Source organism: Peromyscus eremicus, chromosome 9, assembly GCF_949786415.1.
Source record: "Peromyscus eremicus chromosome 9, PerEre_H2_v1, whole genome shotgun sequence".
Lineage (NCBI taxonomy): Eukaryota > Metazoa > Chordata > Mammalia > Rodentia > Cricetidae > Peromyscus > Peromyscus eremicus.
Genome location: NC_081425.1, coordinates 87,967,889 through 87,987,094, shown reverse-complemented (window position 1 = coordinate 87,987,094; position 19,206 = coordinate 87,967,889). Strand labels below are relative to the sequence as shown.

The window sequence follows — 19,206 nt, the reverse complement described above, 5'->3', positions numbered from 1 at the left end:
GCCTAGCGGCGGGGGCGAAGGCTCCATTGACAGGCTTGGGTCCAAGCCCTCCAGGGCAAGCTCTGCCACTTCGGCATGAGCTTGAATTTTGAATCGCGACCCAGAGCCGCCACCAGAGCATGGGAGCCAGCGGTGGGCCGTGCACCTCTTCTGTGCTCTAGTGAACTCTTCAATCGAGTCCTCTTGGGATGGTGGAGTACGTCCCGAAGGTCTTCCTCCAGGTCCCTTCTTAGCCTCCAGGGACTCTGCGGCTAGGCATGAGCTGCAAGGCTCCGCGTCCGGGTCTGTCCTCAGCCGGCATCCAGGCCAGCCCCGCGGGGGGTCCCGGGCCCGCCTCCCGCCCACGTGGCCCGCCCGGCCTCCTAGGCTCCGGCCCCGCCCCGCCCCGGGGAGCCGTCCCCACAGTCACCGCCTCGGCCCTGTGCTCTAGCCCGGCAGGGCCGAGCCCGCGAGACGCAGAGGTGAGAGCAGCAGGCACATCGCGTCGCGCGACCCTCCCTCCACCCGCTGTCCCCCACCGGAGTAAGGATCCCACGGCCACCCTGGGGCGCGTTGGGTGGACAGCGTCACCGTCTGCCTCTGCCAGCCTCTGCTCCTGCCGGGGACCCCAACTTCGGTCCCCTGATAGCTACTGGGAGAAAGTTCCCGGAGCTACTTCCGGGGAGAGAGGCGCCACCTGTCTGGGGCACACCCTTTCGCTGGACTTTTCCAGGTTAGTGTCGCGAGGTCAGTGTGTGTCTCTGGCCACTTGGCAGGGACCCGGGCGTCACCACAGCCAGCCAAGAGCCCTATGCGGGAGACCGCGTCTTTTAAACTGAGCAGTGGATGGTCCTGAGATGGGAGGCGCCTGCCCGGGGCTTAAGGTGACCAGCAATGCCTTGTAGCAAGAGGCTGGTGAGCATTTTCTGAGGGTGGAAACGGATGCGGTTCCCTAGGGCTTTGCATGGTGGAGGGCTGCCCTGGCGCTAGCAGCTATCTCATCCTGGCCTGGAAGGTTGCGGGAACAGAGCGGCTTGTTCCTAGAGAACTTGGCTTGCTCCGTTTATTGCCTGGACCAGGCTTGCTTCCAGAACCTGGCAAGGATGTGAGGTCTGCCAAACAGCGGTTGTCCGGAATGCACCGGTGGAAACTGGAAGCATTTCTTGCACTACACAGGTGTACAACCTTGTTCCCTAGAGTGTGGAAGAGGACTTTGCTGTGCTTGTGTTGGCTGTGTCACAATTATGTTGCACATCTATGCTGCATACTGTCATCTGTAAGAGAGGAGTGATACCAGCTCAAGCTTTAAAGGCTTCGTAAGGTTATGTGCCCACCATACTGATCGGCTCCAGGTGAATTCTCTGTGTGTGTGATGTTCTTGTTATGACCGAGGTCAGTGTCATAGTGGGCTCACATCTTCAGCTTCCCAGTAAGGTGACATGCAGGTCCAAGTCCCTCTTCTTCTCCTGCTTGGGATCTGACCTTACCAGCACCAGAGTGCCATGTTCAGATTAGAAAACTTGGCTTTGCAAGAATGCCTCCTATAGTTAATCAGTTTGTGCAAAGTGTATCTGAGAATGTGGGATTAGACATGACCTTTGTCAAGGATATTGCTGGGAAAAGGGTCTTGGGTGCTCTGGAAACTACGGGTGTTTGCCTTTGGGGATCAGAACGGATGAGGTTTCCCTTGAATTCCGCCTGGCATTAGGGACCTAACCAGCTGACACCCTCTAGTCTCTAAGCGTTGAGTCTATTTAGGAGTCCAGGGGTCTGCTCTTGTCTCAACATCCTTTCATCTAAAGCGGAATGAGTATCCTCTTGCATCATTGGTGTCCTCGAGAGCTGCACCTGTTTAGTTTCTTTCTTGAACTTTGCAAACAGGAGTGCTGAACCAAGGGTCCTGGAATCCTCTTGAAATTGACACATACTCCAAGAGGCCCATGTGCCGCGAAAGTGGATTCTGAACCATCCATGGGTAATGGCGGGTCCACACCCCTCTCTAGGACAGACCCACACACATTTTTAGGGAGTGGAGATGGTACAGGTGTGCTGCTTTAAGCATTTGCTCAGAGCACACTTTCATATAGAAGATGCATATCTGCCCCAGCATGAGAAACCCCGGTGCATCAACTATCTGAGCAAAGACAATAGGTTAGGGATCATAAGCATTTGTGGAGTCTGTAGGATGGGGTGTAACCAATGGAAATCTGAGTTTGGGGTGTTTAAGCCTCCCAAATGTTGGGATTCCAAGTGTGAGCCACTGATCCACAGGGTGAGAGCCTTTAAAAGTAGTAGTGCTGAAATCCTACGGCAGGGAACTTACAACCTTCTGCCAGAGCTGGTTCCATTGAAAGAAAGTTGTGGGGACCAAGGATCAGAGTCCTGTCCTGTGCCCCTCTGTTGAGGACAAGATGTGGCTCCAGACTTATGCTGGCCCTGTCCTTCCTGGCTCTTTTACTTCCTCATTGTCCTTCCATCCATATCCATCCAAGATAGCTGTCTGCACTTCTTGCTTTGAGGTCCCTGCACCCCAACCAGAATTCAGGATGCCGCTGAGTCCTGTGTGAGTGGAGGGGAAGCAAAGCAAGGAACTGCTCAGGAGCGTGAGGAAGGAGGATCAGGCGTTCAAGGCCAGCCTGTCTCCAGAAACCAAGATGGGCAGTGGGAAAGGGGCAAGGGGAGGAAAAAAAAAAAAAGGTCATTGCCGTACTTTAGAAGCCTTCAAGGCCAAATTCCGTACTGCTCAGGCCCCTTTTACTGCATTGGGGGTGGGGAGTAGGAGCTTTGGTTTTTTTTTTTCTATATTTGCATTTCTATTCTTTCACTGATCTTTTCTGAATTATTCTTTAATTAATTTATTCATTGTAGTCTTTATTGTTCTTACCGAAAATCAACTTTGGACCCATTTTCTTAAGGTTTTCTGCAAGTATTCTCCGGTTTGTATTACCTGGTGTCTAAAATCAGGGAGGGGAAATGAAGTAGTTGTGTGTGGTTCTGATTCATTGAGGTTTCTTCTTGGGACACACACACACACACACAGAGGACTGGGAAGTAGTATTTTGTTTGTTTTGTTTTGAAACAGAGTCTTGATACGTAGCCAGGCTTGCCTTGAACTGTCCATCCTCCTGGTTCAGCCTCTTGAGTGCTGGGATTCTAAGCATGTACCACTCAGCCTTGCCGAAGATTGTTCTTGTGTTTGCTGTATTTGAGACAGGGCCTCACTCTGTGGCGTAGGGTAACCTGGAACTTACTGTGAGCCCAGGCTTGTCTTGACTTTGTGGTAATCCTGCCAGCTCATCCTCCCAAATTCTAGGATTGTAAGCATAAGCGATCATGGTTGTTCTTGTATTTACATAGGGGCTTGAACCATGTGGCTGAGTTTCCTGACTTCATTCACTCAAGCAACACTATGGAGGACTGGGCATACAGCTCAGTGATAGAACATTTGCCTAGCATGCATGAAGCTCCAGGTTTAATCCCTAGCACCACACAGAAAAAAAAAAAATACCTTTGGAGGAGACTCAATGTGAGACCCTGATTTGGTGCTGAGTTCCTGTTGTCCTATTGGAGTTGGCAGCCCAGGGACAGAGACAAACAGTAGACAGCTAGATGTAGAGATGACCAAAGAGTGATGGTGATGTGGAAATGACAGTTGGGGGCGGGGTGGTCCTTGAGTGGTGGCATGGAAGCACAGTTGGTTTGGTAAGAGAATGTTTCTCTGAGAAGGTGCACTTGAGTAGAAGCCTAGCTGTGTGAGCCCATGGATAGATGGGCAAAGGCAATGCATATGATATCCAAGGATGGCCTTTTCTTCCCTTTTTTGTTTTGTTTTGTTTTCCCCCTTTTTTCTAGAAAAGGTTTTTCTGTGTATCCCTGGCTGTCCTGGAACTCAATGTGTAGACCAGGCTGGCCTTGAACTTAGAGATCCGCCTGCCTCTGCCTCCTGAGTGCTGAGATTAAAGGTATGCACCACCGCCTGGCTCCTCCCTTTATGTTTAAAGGCAAGGTCTCAAGTAGCCCAGGTTGGCCTCAACCTCCTTATGTAGCTGAATATGACCTTACACTTCTGTTCTGATACTATTGCTTCTACCTTCTAAGTGCGGAGATTACAGGTGTGAGCGGTCTCACCTAGTTTATATGGCGCTGGAGACTGGAAACATGGCTTTGTTTTGTGCATGTTAGGCAAGCACTCTACCAACTGAGCCACGGTGCCAGCCAGCCTGTCGTCTCTTGAGCACAGGGCCAGTCTGGCTGACTTGAGAAGGGGAAGAGACTCTTCCCCTGGTCCTAGCCAATGGTACACTACGATGTTGTAGGGGCAGGCTAGGACCTTCTTTTACAACAGGCTGTCAGCTCTGCAGCCATGCGGAGAGTTGGAAGGCAGATCTATCTTCCCAGGTGATTTATTTGAGAGGCGGTGATGTCAGAGAAGAAGCTGGTTCTAAAGGTCTCCTGTAGGTCTCACTTCAGTGCACAGCCCACTGCTTCTGGTCGAATAGCTGGCACTGGTGTGGTGCCAGCACACGGTGAAGAGTCATGGGATGTGGGGGATGCCTGGACCTCTGGTCAGCCCTAGAACACGAGGCTGGAGGAGTCATTTCCTGGGTGTCTCCCGACTTTTCAAAGGTGCACTCACAAGTTGAGGCCAAGGTAGATATGCAGCCAAGCTCAAAGCAGCCAAGTCAAAACCAGCACGCCCCAGAAAGATAGGTTGTCGCACATGGACAGATTTGGGGGGCCGAGGAGGTCACAGCCTCTGAGGGTCATGCATCCTTGACACCTGGCTGCCTCCATGTTCTTCATGGTCCTTAGCTGCCTCCCACTCGCAATCACCCTTAGAATATCCTAGGGAGAGCCTTGCTGAGGTGGCAGAAACCTCAGAGGCAGCCTCCTTCTAGCTGTTGACCCTGCTGCCCCCACTCCTTGCCTGTTGTTTTACACCAGTCAGCTTCCAGAATGCCCACACTGTCCCACCCCATGGCTGTCTCCTTTTCCCCCTTTGGCTGGGAAACAATTACTCTTTAGCACAAGCACTGCTGACCACAACCTTGTTATGTACAACTAAAAGTTGCAGAGTAGAGTCAGGTATGGTCCTGCTTGTCTGTAATCTCAACACTTGGGAGGTGGAAGTATGGCGGGGGGATCAGGAGTTCAAGGTCATCCTTGGCTAGAGTTTGCATTTGAAGCCATCCTGAATTCCATAACACCCTGTAACAGACAGAAACATTGTTGAGTAAAAAATGAAATTCCTCTTTTTCCACGCAGGTCGCTTCCAGCAAAAAGGCGTGCCTATGTTTGTGTGTGAGAGGATATACCTTTGAGCGTCGTCACGTGTGTGTGTGTGTGTGTGTGTGTGTGTGTGTGTGTGTGTGTACATGTGCCATTGTATGTGTGTGGAAAGCAAAGGACAACTTGTGAAATGGGTTCTCCCTTCTACTTTGTGGGTCTAGGAGAATGGACTCAGGTCATCAGGCTTGGTGGCAGGTGCCTTTAACTGCTAAGCCATCTTTAAAAAACGATCATACTGGGATGATTTGTATGCATTACTCAGCAACTAATTTTTCTCCATTTAGCTATGTCTAAGAGTACTTTCTCTGTTCACATGTAGGTAAAACTTCACATAAATGTGTATGAGCATATGTCTAATTTCTCTTGGGTACATATACCTAGCAGTTGAATTATCTTTTTTTTTTTTTTTTTTTTGATGGTACTGAGGATTGAATTTAGGGTCCCCCACATTCTAGGCAAGTGCTCCACGCTCAGCTGCATAACCAGACCAAGTTACTGGGTCATACGGTAACTCTACTTGAAAAACATAGCTGTTTCCCCAAGTGTTTCCCCAAGTGATGACACCAGTTTACAGCCCCACACCAGGGAATGGGAGTTTCGGTTTCCCTGCATCCTAATCACTATATGTTGTCTATCTTTGTGATCACTGCTTTCCTGGTGACTGGCGGGTGGTCTCCATGCGGTTTTGACTGTAGTCAGTCTCCTGATGGCACCTGATGTGGATAGAGCATCTCTTCATGTGTCTGTGGCTACTTGGTGTAGCATCTCTAGAGGAACATGTCTTTTGCCCATTTAGAGATTTATTTATTTATGTTATTTATTTTGTGTGGGCATGTGCAGGTAGCATGGTGCATGGTCAGAAGTCAGCTCTATGGAGCCTGTTCTCTCCTCCCACATGTGTGTGGGTTCTGGGACCAAACTCAGGTTGCCAGGCTGGCTTGGAAAGTGCCTTTACCCACGAGCCATTTTGCTGTCTCTCTTTTGCTTATTTTAAAATTGGGTTATGCATCTCTTTATTATGAGTGATAAGGGTTCTTACATATTCTGGGTTCAAACCCTATCAGGTAAGTGCTTTTCTTCTTTCTTTCTTTCTTTTTTTCCCTTCCTTCCTTCCTTCCTTCCTTCCTTCCTTCCTTCCTTCTTTCTTTCTTTCTTTCTTTCTTTCTTTTTCCCTTTTTTTCTTTTTGTATCCTTTCCCCTTTCTTTCAAAGCACAAGGTCTTTGTGCCCTGACTGTCCTGGATCTTGCTCTGTAGCCCAGGCTGGCCCTGAACTCAGAGATCCACCTGCCTCTGCCTCCCGAGTGCTGGCATCAAAGGCGTGCGCCATCACTGCCTGGCTGTATTTTTTTAAATCTTGCTTCAGCTTTTAGTATCATACCTAAGAAACCTTGTAGTTTATGCCTACATTTTAGTATGAGTTTTATATTTCAGCTCTGAGAATTAAGTCTTTGACCCATTGAGTTAACATTTGTGTGGTGTGAGGTAGGAGTCCAGTTAGCTTTTTTTTTTTCTTTCATTTTCTCTCTCTCTCTCTCTCTCTCTCTCTCTCTCTCTCTCTCTCTCTCTCTCTCTCTCCTTCTCCCTCCTTCCCCCCCTTTCTTTCTTTCTGCCTCTGCCTCTCTCTGCCAGGACCAAAGGTGTGTGCCGCCACACCCCACCCCTGACAGTTTTATTCTTTTGCATATGGATATCAGGAGACTGAGTTAAGAGGATCCTGTAAGCCCAAGAATCTGTGGTCAGCCTGGGCTGCTTTGCAAGACTGTTTTTAAACACAAAAACTGCCCAGCCTGGTGGTACACAATCCCAGCACTCAGGAGGCAGAGGCTGGTGGATCTCTGTGAGTTCAAGGCTAGCTTGCTTTACATAGTGAGTTCTAGGCTAGCCAGGACCCTGCACCAAATAAAAACAAAGCCCACAGAGTACTCTTCTCTGTGGAATTGTCTTTATACTCGTTAGCTGTAAGAGCAAGCGTTTCTGCATCCTCAGCTGCCTTCACTGGTATGGCTCCAATGCAAATGCTGCTGTGTGTATTGTCTGGACTGCAGCTCTGTAGAAAGTTTTAGCTCAGAAAGGATGACTGCTCCAACTTAGTCTTTTTTCAACTTGTTACTCCGTGCTTGCTATGAGTTATTTAGGGTCAGCTTGTTGGTATCTGTAAAAAGGCAGCTGAGGGCTGGAGAGATGGCTCAGAGGTTAAGAGCACCGACTGTTCTTCCAGAGGTCCTGAGTTCAATTTCCAGCAACCACATGGTGGCTCACAACCATCTGTAATGAGATCTGGCGCCTTCTTCTGTATACATAATAAATAAATAAATCTTTTAAAAAAAAAAAAAAAAGGCAGCTGAGCTATTTTAAAAATTATTTTTATTTATGTGTCAGTGTCTCTGCGTACCTATGCCACATGGGTGGGGTGCCCCAAAGAGGCCAGAAGAGGGCCTTAGATCCCCTGGAGCTAGAGTTATGGGTTGTTGGGAGGTATCTGATGTAGGTGCTGGGAACCATACTGGGGTCCTCTGGAATAGGAGTAAGCACTCTAGTTTTTTTTGTTTTTTGTTTTTTGTTTTGTTTTGTTTTGTTTTTTGAGGCAGGGTTTCTATGTGAAACAGTCCTGGCTATCCTGGAACTCACTCTGTAGACCAGGCTGGCCTTGAACTCACAGAGATTCACCTGTCTCTTCCTCCCGAGTGTTGGGATTAAAGGCGTGTGCCACCACCGCCCGGTGAGTAAGCACTCTTGAACTGCTGAGCCGTCTCTCTGGCCCACAGCTGAGATTTTGATGGTTGTGTGGACAATGTAGGTAGGTTGGGGAGTTTTGTCAATTAACATTTAGCGAAACCGGGAGTGCTTTTCCCTGGGACTGTCATTCACTCAGCTCCTCTGGTCACCAACTCTGAGGAAGAAACCCTGGGAGGCCGGCTTTTCAGGCTGTGCTGACACAGATCCAGGGATGTTTATTGCCTCTTCCTTGTTGAAAACAGTGACCCAATGTAGCCAGTGCCAAGTCCAAGGCTGCAGACCTTGGATAAGATGTTTCACTTCTGAGTCGGTGAGATGGGAGGTCTGCAGCAGCCCTGGCTTCCTTTATGCCGGGGTGGGGGCTGTAGGGACCTGGTAGCCTTATGTCACCCCTCCTTTTAGCCTGGAGAAGGAAGGATAGCTCTGCTGGAACCAGCTGGGAGTGAGGGGTGGACTCTGTCAGTGTGTAGGTAGGATTTCACTGGGGGAAGGCAGCTTTTGTATCATAATTTAAAGAACGAAATAAAAATAATAAAAGAATAATGTCACATATTGAACATTTAGTTTATACTCCTGCGTGTACTTATGTGTTCCAGATGTGTTCTGGCACAAATCAGATTTTATTCTTAAGGGATTAAAAAATAAGTAACTACATTCTCATCATTCAGAAGAACCCCCCCCCCCTTTTTTTTTGGAAACTTTGTTTTCCAAATTTAAGTAACAGTTTTAGAAACTACAATTGAAGCTTTGAATTTACTCACCCAGCTACAGTGAGGCACTGTCATTTGAAACAAAAGCATTGCTTATGTGTGCTGTGTGTGGTTGGAGTTATCATGTTTTCAAAGGGGCAATTAAAAAAACACTAGCTGGGGCTGAGGTGTTCATTTGTTTCTGGACGGTGATCGTTAGGTGCAATAGGCATTGTTTTGAAATCTTCAGAAATCTCGACTCTTTCGGTGTAGCAGAATCCCTTCACTTAAGCTGTTACAACAGGCAGTTGGTAGAGATTTTATTTCCAACCCTCTGTGAGGCGGGGGTGAGTGTACATGGAAACTTAGGGGAAAAACACAATGATATAATCCAGCCCCAAAACAAGGAAGCATGTCTCAGAGCTGAGGTTTGCCCAGCCTAGAAGGTTCAGCTAAATGACCTCAGGTAACCTCTCTCTCTCTGACACATCTCCCAAGGGGTGGGGAGGACAGTTTCTCTCCAGCCTGACTTTAATTTTTACAAAAGCCCTTTGCAGCCTTGCAGACTCTAGTGATTTTTCTTAACAAATCACTTGCATTTGGTATGTTCTGGGCCAGTATGACTCAGAAGATATTTAGATGACCACCCAAGTTCTTTTGAGGTGAGAGAGCTGGCATGTGCATGGAGGGAGATGCATGGAGGGAGATGCATGGAGGGAGATGCATGGAGGGAGATGCATGGAGGGAGATGCATGGAGGGAGATGCCTGATTCTGCAGTATCGATGTGAATGTCAGTGGCTCGATTCCATGCTACTAACGACTCTCAATTAGGAAAGTCAGCTCATTGTCTGTTAGAATCAGATGGTGGTGCTGCTGCTACCATATTTTATTAAACATTTATTAGGTGGTGGGTTGGGATAGCTTTTCACATGCTTTTTACGGTGGCCCGTCATAAGACATCAGTCTAGACTGTAATCTTTTTGTGTATGTGTGCAGCATACACATGTCTGCCGGAAGCAAAAGATCAATGAGACAGTACTTACAGTCTGTAGGTGCAGCTGAGAATTCTTTTCTGTACTGTGTATTACCACTTTTTGTTGTTGTTGTTACTTTAAAATCGTGGTTGTTGATTCCACTGAATTTATTTCACAAATGAGTCAAAATATGCTCTTTGAAAGATACGATGCTAGGTAGTTCGCTGTTACAGGTATTTTCATTTAAACCTCATGCCAGGTGCGTGGAGCAAGTCTTTTTATTCCTATTCTATAGGTGGGGAAACTGAGGCACAGAGAGAACTTGTCCAGGGTCCTTCTGCCAGTGAGAGGAGGAGCTAGGACTTTTGTTTTCCTTTTTAGCTTTTTGAGACAATGTTTTACCCAGTAGCTCAGGCTGGCCTTGAACTTGGCACAAGTTATAACTCAGCCTTGCAACTTTGAGGTTGGAAGTGTATATTTCAACTCTTATTTCTTTTTTTCTTTTTTCTTTTTTCTTTTTCTTTTTTTTTTTTTTTTTTTTGGTTTTTCGAGACAGGGTTTCTCTGTGTAGTTTTGCGCCTTTCCTGGAACTCACTTGGTAGTCCAGGCTGGCCTCGAACTCACAGAGATCCACCTGGCTCTGCCTCCCGAGTGCTGGGATTAAAGGCATGCGCCACCACTGCCCGGCTCCAACTCTTATTTCTGAACTGGGATTTGAACCAGAAAGTTGGAGTCCTATTAGAGGTTCATAACATGCCCAAAGCAGGCCCCGGGGTCTCAGCCTCAGAACCAGGAAGAACAAAAAAGTTCATGGTTTGAATCCATGTCATATACCTACCTTCTGCCTAATGAAGTGCTGTGTAGTGGAGAGAACTAGTCCCAAATTGCTCAGAAATGATTATTGGTCATCCATCTAAGATTGTACGCAAACAACAAAAGCACGCACTATGAAAACCCGAACAAAATGTGGACAGAGATTTTTCTGGGTTGCCATATTTTATGTTTTTTTTTTTTCTTTTAAAAAAACTTGTTCATCTGATAGCTTGAAATTTCATGCAAGTTCTGGTCCTCAGAGATCGTTCTGATAGCAGTCACATGTTTTGAGTATCTATTAGTATCGAGAGAGAGAGAGAGAGAGAGAGAGAGAGAGACAGACAGACAGACAGACAGACAGACAGACTAGTGGGGCATATAAGTCTATCAGCTATTTATTGAGAGACTTACCTAAAGGAATTGCTTACATGATTGTGGAGACACCATGAGTGTAAAATTTGCAGGGTGGCCAGCAGGCTAGGGACCCAGGGAAGAGCAGAAGTCACCGTCCAGCTGGGTTCCCTCTTGTTTGGGTCCGTCAGTCAGTGTCTGTCAAAGGTTTTAACTGGTTGAATGAGGTCATCCCATACTTTGGAGAATAAATCTGCTTTATAACAAACCTCTGGTTTACAGAAGCATGGTCACTTGGTTTAGATAAGCTGATACTTACAAATCAATCACCTTGGAGGTAAGATACTGCTTGAAATTTTTCAGAATTTCAGGAGAAAAGTCTGTAGGTAGAGACAGGAGTTTGATAGTTACAGATAAGAGAACATCTAAGATGCACCCCCTTTCCCATGACCGACTGTAACCCCCATTCCCTTTTTTTAAATTTATTTATTGTTATTTTATGTGCATTAGTGTTTTGCCTGTCTGTATGTCTGTGCGAGGGTGTCAGGTCCTCTAGAACTGGAGTTATAGACAGTTGTGAGCTGCCATGTGAGTGCTGGGAATTGAACCTGGGTCCTTTGGAAGAGCAGCCAATGCTCTTAACTGCTGAGCCATCTCTCCAGCTCCCCCCACCCTATTCTCTTTTTGACATCTCATGTAGTCCAGACTGGCCTTGAACTTGCTATGTAGCTGAGGATGACCTGGAACTCCTGATCTGCCTCTTGTCATCCTATCCTAAGTGCAGGGGTCACAGTCAGAGAACACTGCAGCCTGCTGTCTGGCCCCTCCTGCAGGTGGGGACACACACTGCATGCGGACACTTTATAAAGACACTGCATCACTTCTGTCAAGGACAGACCGTATCGATGAGCATGCTGCCGTGGGATCATAGTGAGACTGGACATTCCCAATTGCCGGGCGATGGTGCAGCCATCAGAAAGTTGTAGCATCACACATTATTTGTGTGTTCACGGTGGTGCTGATGTAAACCACTCTGAGCAACTAGCTGTAGGAAGATGCGTCTCAGTGTGATGCCTGACACTTGACACTGACAACAAAGGCTGGCTTGTATATTTACTGTGTGTACGGGAGGATAATATGTGTGTGTGCATGTCGTGCTGCGTATGTGGAGGTCTGAGGACAGCTGTGAGGAGTCTCTTCTCTCCTACCTTTTCATGGGTTGTAGGAGCTGAACTCAGATTGTCAGGCTTGCAGGAAAAGCTCTTTTACCTGCTGAGTCATTTCACTGGCCCATGCATTTAAAAAAAAACAACAACATTATTTTAGATTTTTTTTTTAAAGGTTTAGCTACGTATGGTCGCACAGCTCGGAAGTCCCTGCTACTGAGGAGGCTGAAGCAGGAAGATAGAACCCAGGAGTTCAGAGTGCGAAAGCTGTGGGTGTCTGAGGCTGTCCAGATGGTAATTTAGCCTATATAATCGTGAGTAAAGTTCTGGATGCTATGGAGCATCTCTGTAATCCCAGCACGCAGGGGGCTGAGGTAGGAGGATCTTGAGTTTGAGAGTAGCTTGGATTACATCATGAGACTCAAAAATCCGAGCTCAGGGCTGTAGCTCAGTGGCAGAGGACTTGCCTAGTGTATGCAGGGTCCCGAGTTAGATCTCCAGAACCATTCCCAGACAACAAGAAAGACAAAACCCTCTGCTCATCGCGCCTCTCCTCCCAGTTTTCTTTCCAGATTGTTTTCCCTTTAATCCAATGCTTTTCCTTCTGTTGTCTTTTATTCTTAAAAAAGTATGATAAATACACACGACATAGAATTTACCATCTTATTTGTGTGTGTGCATGTTTTACATGCATGTGTGTGCATGCGTATATGCATGTTCGTTTGCCCTGAGTGCTTATGTGGAGCCGGAAGCCAGGGTCAAGTGTGTTCCTCTACAGCTTCCCACCTTTTTAAAAATTTATCTTATGATTATTTTTTCAAAATTTCATAGATGAATACCGTATTTACATCATTTCCACCCTCCTCTAGCGCCCTTCATCAGCTCCTTCCATGTCTCCCAACCCCTTCTCTACTTCATAACTGCTTCTTTAATTATTATTACTATTACATATACACATGTGTATGTACATACAACCCACTGAGTTCATTTCATGTTGCTCATATGTGTGTATTTTAGGGCAGACTGCTTGGAATTGGATAACCTATCAGGGCGCTTGTTTCTGGAGAAGATTGATTTGCGTTTTCTCAGCAGCCATTAATTAATTGTAGCTCTTCATCTAGGAGTGAAGCCTTTTGAGATTTCTCCCCACGTGTGTTGATATGTCATTTTGTGGTACACTTGTGCAGGGCCTTGTTTAGGTGACCACATCATTATGACTTCATGGGTGCAGCTCTCTGTCATATACAGAAGACATCCTGGTCTCCTGGCTCTTACGACCTTTCTGCCTCATCTCCCATTATCTTCCCTGAGCTCTAGATGTAAGAGTTGTGTTACTGATGTATCAGGTCGGGATGGCCGCCCCTCACTCAGTTGTTCTCTGCATTTTGACCATTGGTGGACTTCTGTGATGGTCTCTGTGTGCAGCAAAAAGAAGCTTCTTTGGTGAGGGCTGAGAGCTACTCATATGTGTGGATATAAGGAGAGGCATTAGAGTGCAGTTGGGAATTATACTTGTTTAGGAAAGTATCAGTAGTAGGTTCTCTTCTAGGGTCCATGACCTCACCACTCATAGGTAGTTGTCTAGGTTTACAGTGTTGGGCTTGAGTTCCCTCTGTTGAGTAGACCTTGAATCCAGTTAGGTGGCTGTTGCTAGAGGTGTTTTTTTTTTTTTTTTTTTTTTTTTTTTTTTTTTTTTTTTCCCGGGTCCCGCCAAGCCCCGGCAGTCCTGTAGCCCACTTATAAAATAAACATACAGATGCTTATATTATTTAAACTGCTCGGCCATTAGCTTAGGCCTACCATTGTCTAGCTCTTACTCTTATATTCAGCCCATTTCTGTTAATCTATATGTCGCCACATGTTCCGTGGCTTTACCTGCTGCCTTTACATGATGCTCCCTGGATGGCAGGCTGGCGTCTCCCCCTCTCTGCCTTCCTGTTCTCTCAATTCTCCTCTCTGCTAGTCCCGCCTATACTATACTCCCTGCCTGGCTACTGGCCAATCAGTGTTTTATTTATCAATCAATCATCCACAGCAGGTGGCTGTTGGTTGCTCCTGAGATGGAAGTGCCACTATTGCACTCTAGAGGAAATCTTGTCATGCTGCTAATTGTTGTGGTTCATAGGCTTTATAGCTGGGTAGGACTTTTAATTGCGTTTATCGTTTGGCAACTTGCATTCTTTGGATGCCGTGAGAACTAGTTCTCAGGAAGGAGCATTCTAGGTCAGTTCCAACTCTATTTCTCCATCTGCACCCTGGTTTTTGAGACAGGGTCTCTTACTGAACTTAGAGCTCACCAATTTGCCTAGACTGGCAGGCCAGCAAGCTGCAGAGATCTACCTGTTCTTGCCACCTTCCCTAGCCCTGGGGATTACAGGTGCATGCCACAATGCCTGGCTTTTACATGAGACCTGGAGAGCCAAACTCAGCTCTTCATGCTTGCGTAGCAGGTACATTCCCATGGAGTCACGTCCCTAGCCCTTCATCTTAACGCTTTTTATATGTACAGTTCAGTAGTGTTAAATATCTTTACATTGTTGTGTACATTTTCATCTGGGGAGATGGAAACTATTTACTCAGTAGTGATATCCATCCCCTCAAGCCCCTGGGGTCTCTTCATCTCTATGAATTGCACCTCTCCAGGTGATTCATGTAAGGGTTCTCCTCCCACCTTGAGCCACTTAGCAGCATGCTTTGGAGACTCATCCACATAGTAGCAAGGATCAGAAGTGCCTTCCTTTTTAGGATGTGTAGCATTCCATTGGAGGATGTGCCGTGTACCCGTTATTCATTCACCTCTGGATGTACACTCGGATTGCCTCCATCTTTTGGTGACTGAATAAAACTGCCCTCCCATTTCCCTTTGAACTCATCAGTTGCATCAGTCCGAGCCCCCATGTCCTCTTCCCAAAAGCCCCTTGCCGAGGTTTCTAGTGACTAGCACGGCACATCTCAGGGGCTTGTTCTCTGGCACCATGCGGTCTGGCCACTAGCCTTGTTTGGTCATGTGGCTGGTCACATTCTCTTCTTGAAGCCCTTCCTTCACTGGCCTCCAGGACCCTTCCCTCTCTTCTCTCTCTGCCCTCAGTGACCAAGAGCTCCATCCTTCTGGTTGCTGAGGCCTGAAACCCGAAGTGTCGCTGTGACGCTCGGCTCGTTCACATTCATACTTACCTCTACTTTCAGATCTACCCAGACTGTGGCTGCTGCTCACTGCCTGTGCTCTGCCGCCTTATACAGGCCATTCCTCTCATCTGGTCACTGCTGGTCTCTCTACGGGTCTCCTGGCCTATGTCCTTACCTTTTTTCAGTTGGTTTTTTACACACAGCCTAAGGAATCTTTCTCAAGACTTAGGAGATCTCCACTCAGAATGCTCCAGTAGCTCACACATGCCAAAGCCCTAACATGGCCACCAAACTCATATGATTGGCCTGCGTTTCTTCTTCAGTTAGAATCTTGGTTTGCTCTTCCTGTTCCAGCCACATCAGCCTCAATGCAGCTCCTCAGGTGGACACCTCCGGGTCTTTGCATTTGTGTTCCTTGTCAGACATACTCTTCTCCCTACGTATGATGATTGAGGACAGCTGGAGGCAGTGAGGGGTGGAGCGCAGGTTCTGAGGGGTTCATCTGAGGCTGATGTGGTTGGAGTGGGCTCAGAAAGGGAAGAGCAAACTAAGAGAGGAGTGGAGAGGAATGCATGAGTTGACGAATGTCTTTCTAGCAGGTGAGACACATAGAGGAAAACAGCTCATTGAGCACCAGCTGTTATTTTTTCCCCTGGTGCGAGTCCTGTTAGCATGGCAGAGGCCAAGCATGGACTTTCCATGGGGTCCGGCAAACCCACTTAGTGGGCTTCCACCCAGAAGAGTTGAAAGCCGTGGTTCAAAGTGGTCCAGTCACACTCACATTCACATCACTACCGTCACAACAGCCAAGATGTAGCAACATTCCAAGGGCCCGTTGTTGGATAAATGAACAAAGCATGCTATAGACTACAACAGAATATTAATCAGCCTTACAGAATGAGAGTCAGACACCTGCTACAAACGGTAAGTCCTGAGGACAAGGTGCTGAGTACAATAAGCCAGGCAGAAAGGGACAGATGATGTGTGATTCTACTTAGGAGGTACCAAGAAGTAGACTAGTTCAGAGACAGAACAGTGGGGGTTACCAGGGATTGTGGGAGATGAGGGGAAAATGGGGAGTTCTTGCCTAATAGGCACAGAATTTCTGTCTGGGATGATGAAAATATCTGGAAGGATGAATATCATGGCTGTACAACACTGTTGAATTGTATGAGAATAGCCCCCATAGGCTCATATGTTTGAATACTTGGTCCCCAGTCTGTGGAACTGTTTGGGAAGGATTAGAAAGTGTGGCCTTGTTGGAGGAGGTGTGTCACTGGGGTTGGACTTTGGGGTTTCAAAAGACTCATGCTGTTCCCAGTGTGCTCTCCACCTCATGATGTGGTGCAGGGTGTGAACTGGCTGTTCCTGCACCATGCCTTCACTCTGCCATTATGGACTGACTCTAACTCCCTGGAACTGTAAGCCTATTTAAATAGTTTATTTCAGAAGTTGCCTTGGTCATGGTGTTTTATCACAGCAATAGAAAAGTAACCAAGACACAGTGTAAGTTTTACCACGATAAAAATCAAGCCAAAGGAGAGTTGGTATGAATACCGCAGAGATATTCCTGGAGTTGTTTTTGTTTTTTTTCCCCTCCTTTGTAGATTATAGGTAAATAACTTTGGAGCACACAGTGAAAAGGCATGCATAGACCAGAAAAGATGTGGTGGTGGTGGTGGTGGTGTTAATGGTGATGATGATGATGGTGGTGATGGTGGAGGAAGTGATGGTGGTGGTGGTAATGGTGATGATGGTGATGGGTAGCAATGGAGGTAAGGTGATGTGAACTCACAGGACCCCAAGGTTCCCCTGTATCTGGTGCTGCAGGGAGATCTTGAGCTGCAGAGCAGCATCCCCTCAGGGGGTCGGTGCTGGGGGAGGAGGAGGATGTTCCCATGTTTCCTTGGCGACTCTGGGCAGGGCCGCTGGACTGGGTCAGATGGGTGCAGCCCAGGACTGGAGTCCATGTGAGTCACAGCTCACCTCCTGTGGAACAAAGGGGTAGAGCAGGGAGGGGCGGTGTGATGACTCAGGCCACTACTGCTCCCTCCTGGCCCTCCCTCATGTTGGTCTCCCCTGTGGAGTGGAGAAATTCACCCCACTTTCTGGGCAGGCTGTCCCTCCACAATGGAGCACGTATCAAGATTTGTTTTGACCACAGAAATAGCCGCACTTGGGTCTCTGGAACCTTCCCTCCTGAGGCTCTCCAGTCTGTTGCAAACCTTTCTAGGGAAACCTCAGCAACCCCTCCTTCTCAGAAGAGGAAATGGTTTTCTGGGGGTGGAGCAGCTTGCCTCGGGCCGTACAGGTGTCAGGCCCACATCTCACCGTCACCACCTCGGGAGCCTGAACTTGTCATCGTGCGGACACACGTGGAAGGAGAGACTCCACAATGTGATTTAGCTGAAGGTCCCAGGCTTATAGAGACGTGGACATTTTTTCCTTGCACTGTGAAAAGAGTTAGAAAACACAGGTAGTCATTTTTCACAATGAGAAGAGTCCCCTTGGGCTTGGGTGTGGGTCAGCATCCCAGGGTAGTTTTCATGCTTGTAGGTACCAAGTGTTGCTCTTTGTGTTCCAGCCTGGGGTATCCCAGAGAGGGACAGTTTATGTAAGTGGGAAATGCACTGCAGAAGGGCCCCACTCTGGGAACCATGGTTGTGAGGATACAGGCATAAAATAGGTGTAGTGTCGTTTACACTGAGGACGCAAGCCATGACCCACACTCCCATGACAGTCCTTGTGTTCTGCCTGTAAAAGGCCAGATTGGTTTATGAGAGGAAATTGCCTCCTCCAGGATTTTTATTTGAAAGAGGTTATGGGAAATACAGAACCTCCCTTGTCGTACAGTCCTTTCTTGATGAATGTGGCCATGAAACCAGGCCTGAAGTGTTAAAGCCCCATAAATGTGGAGCAAAGGAAATTTGTTTTAGTCAATAGTCTTAATTTTTTTTTTCTCCTGGCTTTTCAAGACAGGGTTTCTCTGTGTAGCCTTGGCTGTCTTGGAACTTGCTTTGTAGACCAGGCTGGCCTTGAATTTATAGAGATCTGCCTGCCTCTGCCTCCCGAGTGCTGGGATTAAAGACGTGTGCCACCATGCCTGGCGTCAGTAGTCTTAGTCTTGTCCCCTACAATTTGATCCAAGTTGCTTACCTGATGGCAAAAACGACGGATCCATTTTTGTGGTCCTTCCTCCCTCATTTCCCCTCCTTTAATATTAATAATAAAATTAGTGAGAACTCTGAGCACCCATGTGTGTTTACGGTAGGAGTCATTCATTCATTCACTCAATCCGAAGGTACATACTGAGTGATGTGTGACAGCAGGAGCAGCATCTCCTGGGTGGAAGAAGTGATGTGATTTGGAGCGAGGACCGACAAGATGGCTCAGTGGGTAAAGACATCTACTGCAAAGTCCGAGGATCCGAGTTCAATTTCTGGGACCCACGTGGTGATGGAAAAGAACTGACCCCCTGTAGGTTATCCTCTGACTTACACACACACACACACACACACACACACACACAGTATAAATGTAAATTTAAAAACAATTAGGGAGGCTGGAGAGATGGCTCAGTAGTTAAGAGCACTGGCTGCTCTTCCTAGAGGACCTGGGTTCAATTCCCAGCACCCACATGGCAGCTTACAACTGTCTGTAACTCCAGTTCCAGGGGATCTGACACCTTCACACCAATGCACATAAAATAAAAGTTAAATAAATTATTTTAAAAAAATTAGGAATGAGTTGCTCACTGAAAATGTATGATGTTCTGTACATAGGATATATTATACTCTCTTTACTTTCATGTATTTGAACTTTTATACTTGGAAATATATATATATATTATATATATAAAAATCACATAGTGAAGGCAAGGTCTTGTGCTAGGCGCTGGGAAGGCGCTGTCTCAGACTTGGCCCTACTGGCGTCAGTAGCCTCATTCAGGAAACAGATATTAATCACATAATCACATGAGTGCAAGTGAAATTACAGCTGGGAAGTGTGAAAAGTCCTAGGAAGAGGCGCCAGTGTCTGTAGTGTAGACCCTTGTAGCCAGGCTGCAACAGGATGTAAGAAG

The 19,206-nt window shown here is 47.1% G+C and overlaps 1 protein-coding gene across 1 annotated transcript in view; it reads left to right on the top strand.

Annotated features, from left to right (window-relative positions):
• The first annotated feature begins 392 nt into the window (after window positions 1-392).
• Arhgef3 (Rho guanine nucleotide exchange factor 3) overlaps window positions 393-19,206 on the top strand; it is a 285,032-nt gene continuing 266,218 nt past the window's right edge. The window contains exon 1 of the mRNA XM_059273978.1: window positions 393-712. The gene's annotated coding sequence lies outside the window, so the exon portion shown is untranslated. The remainder of the gene's footprint in view (window positions 713-19,206) is intronic.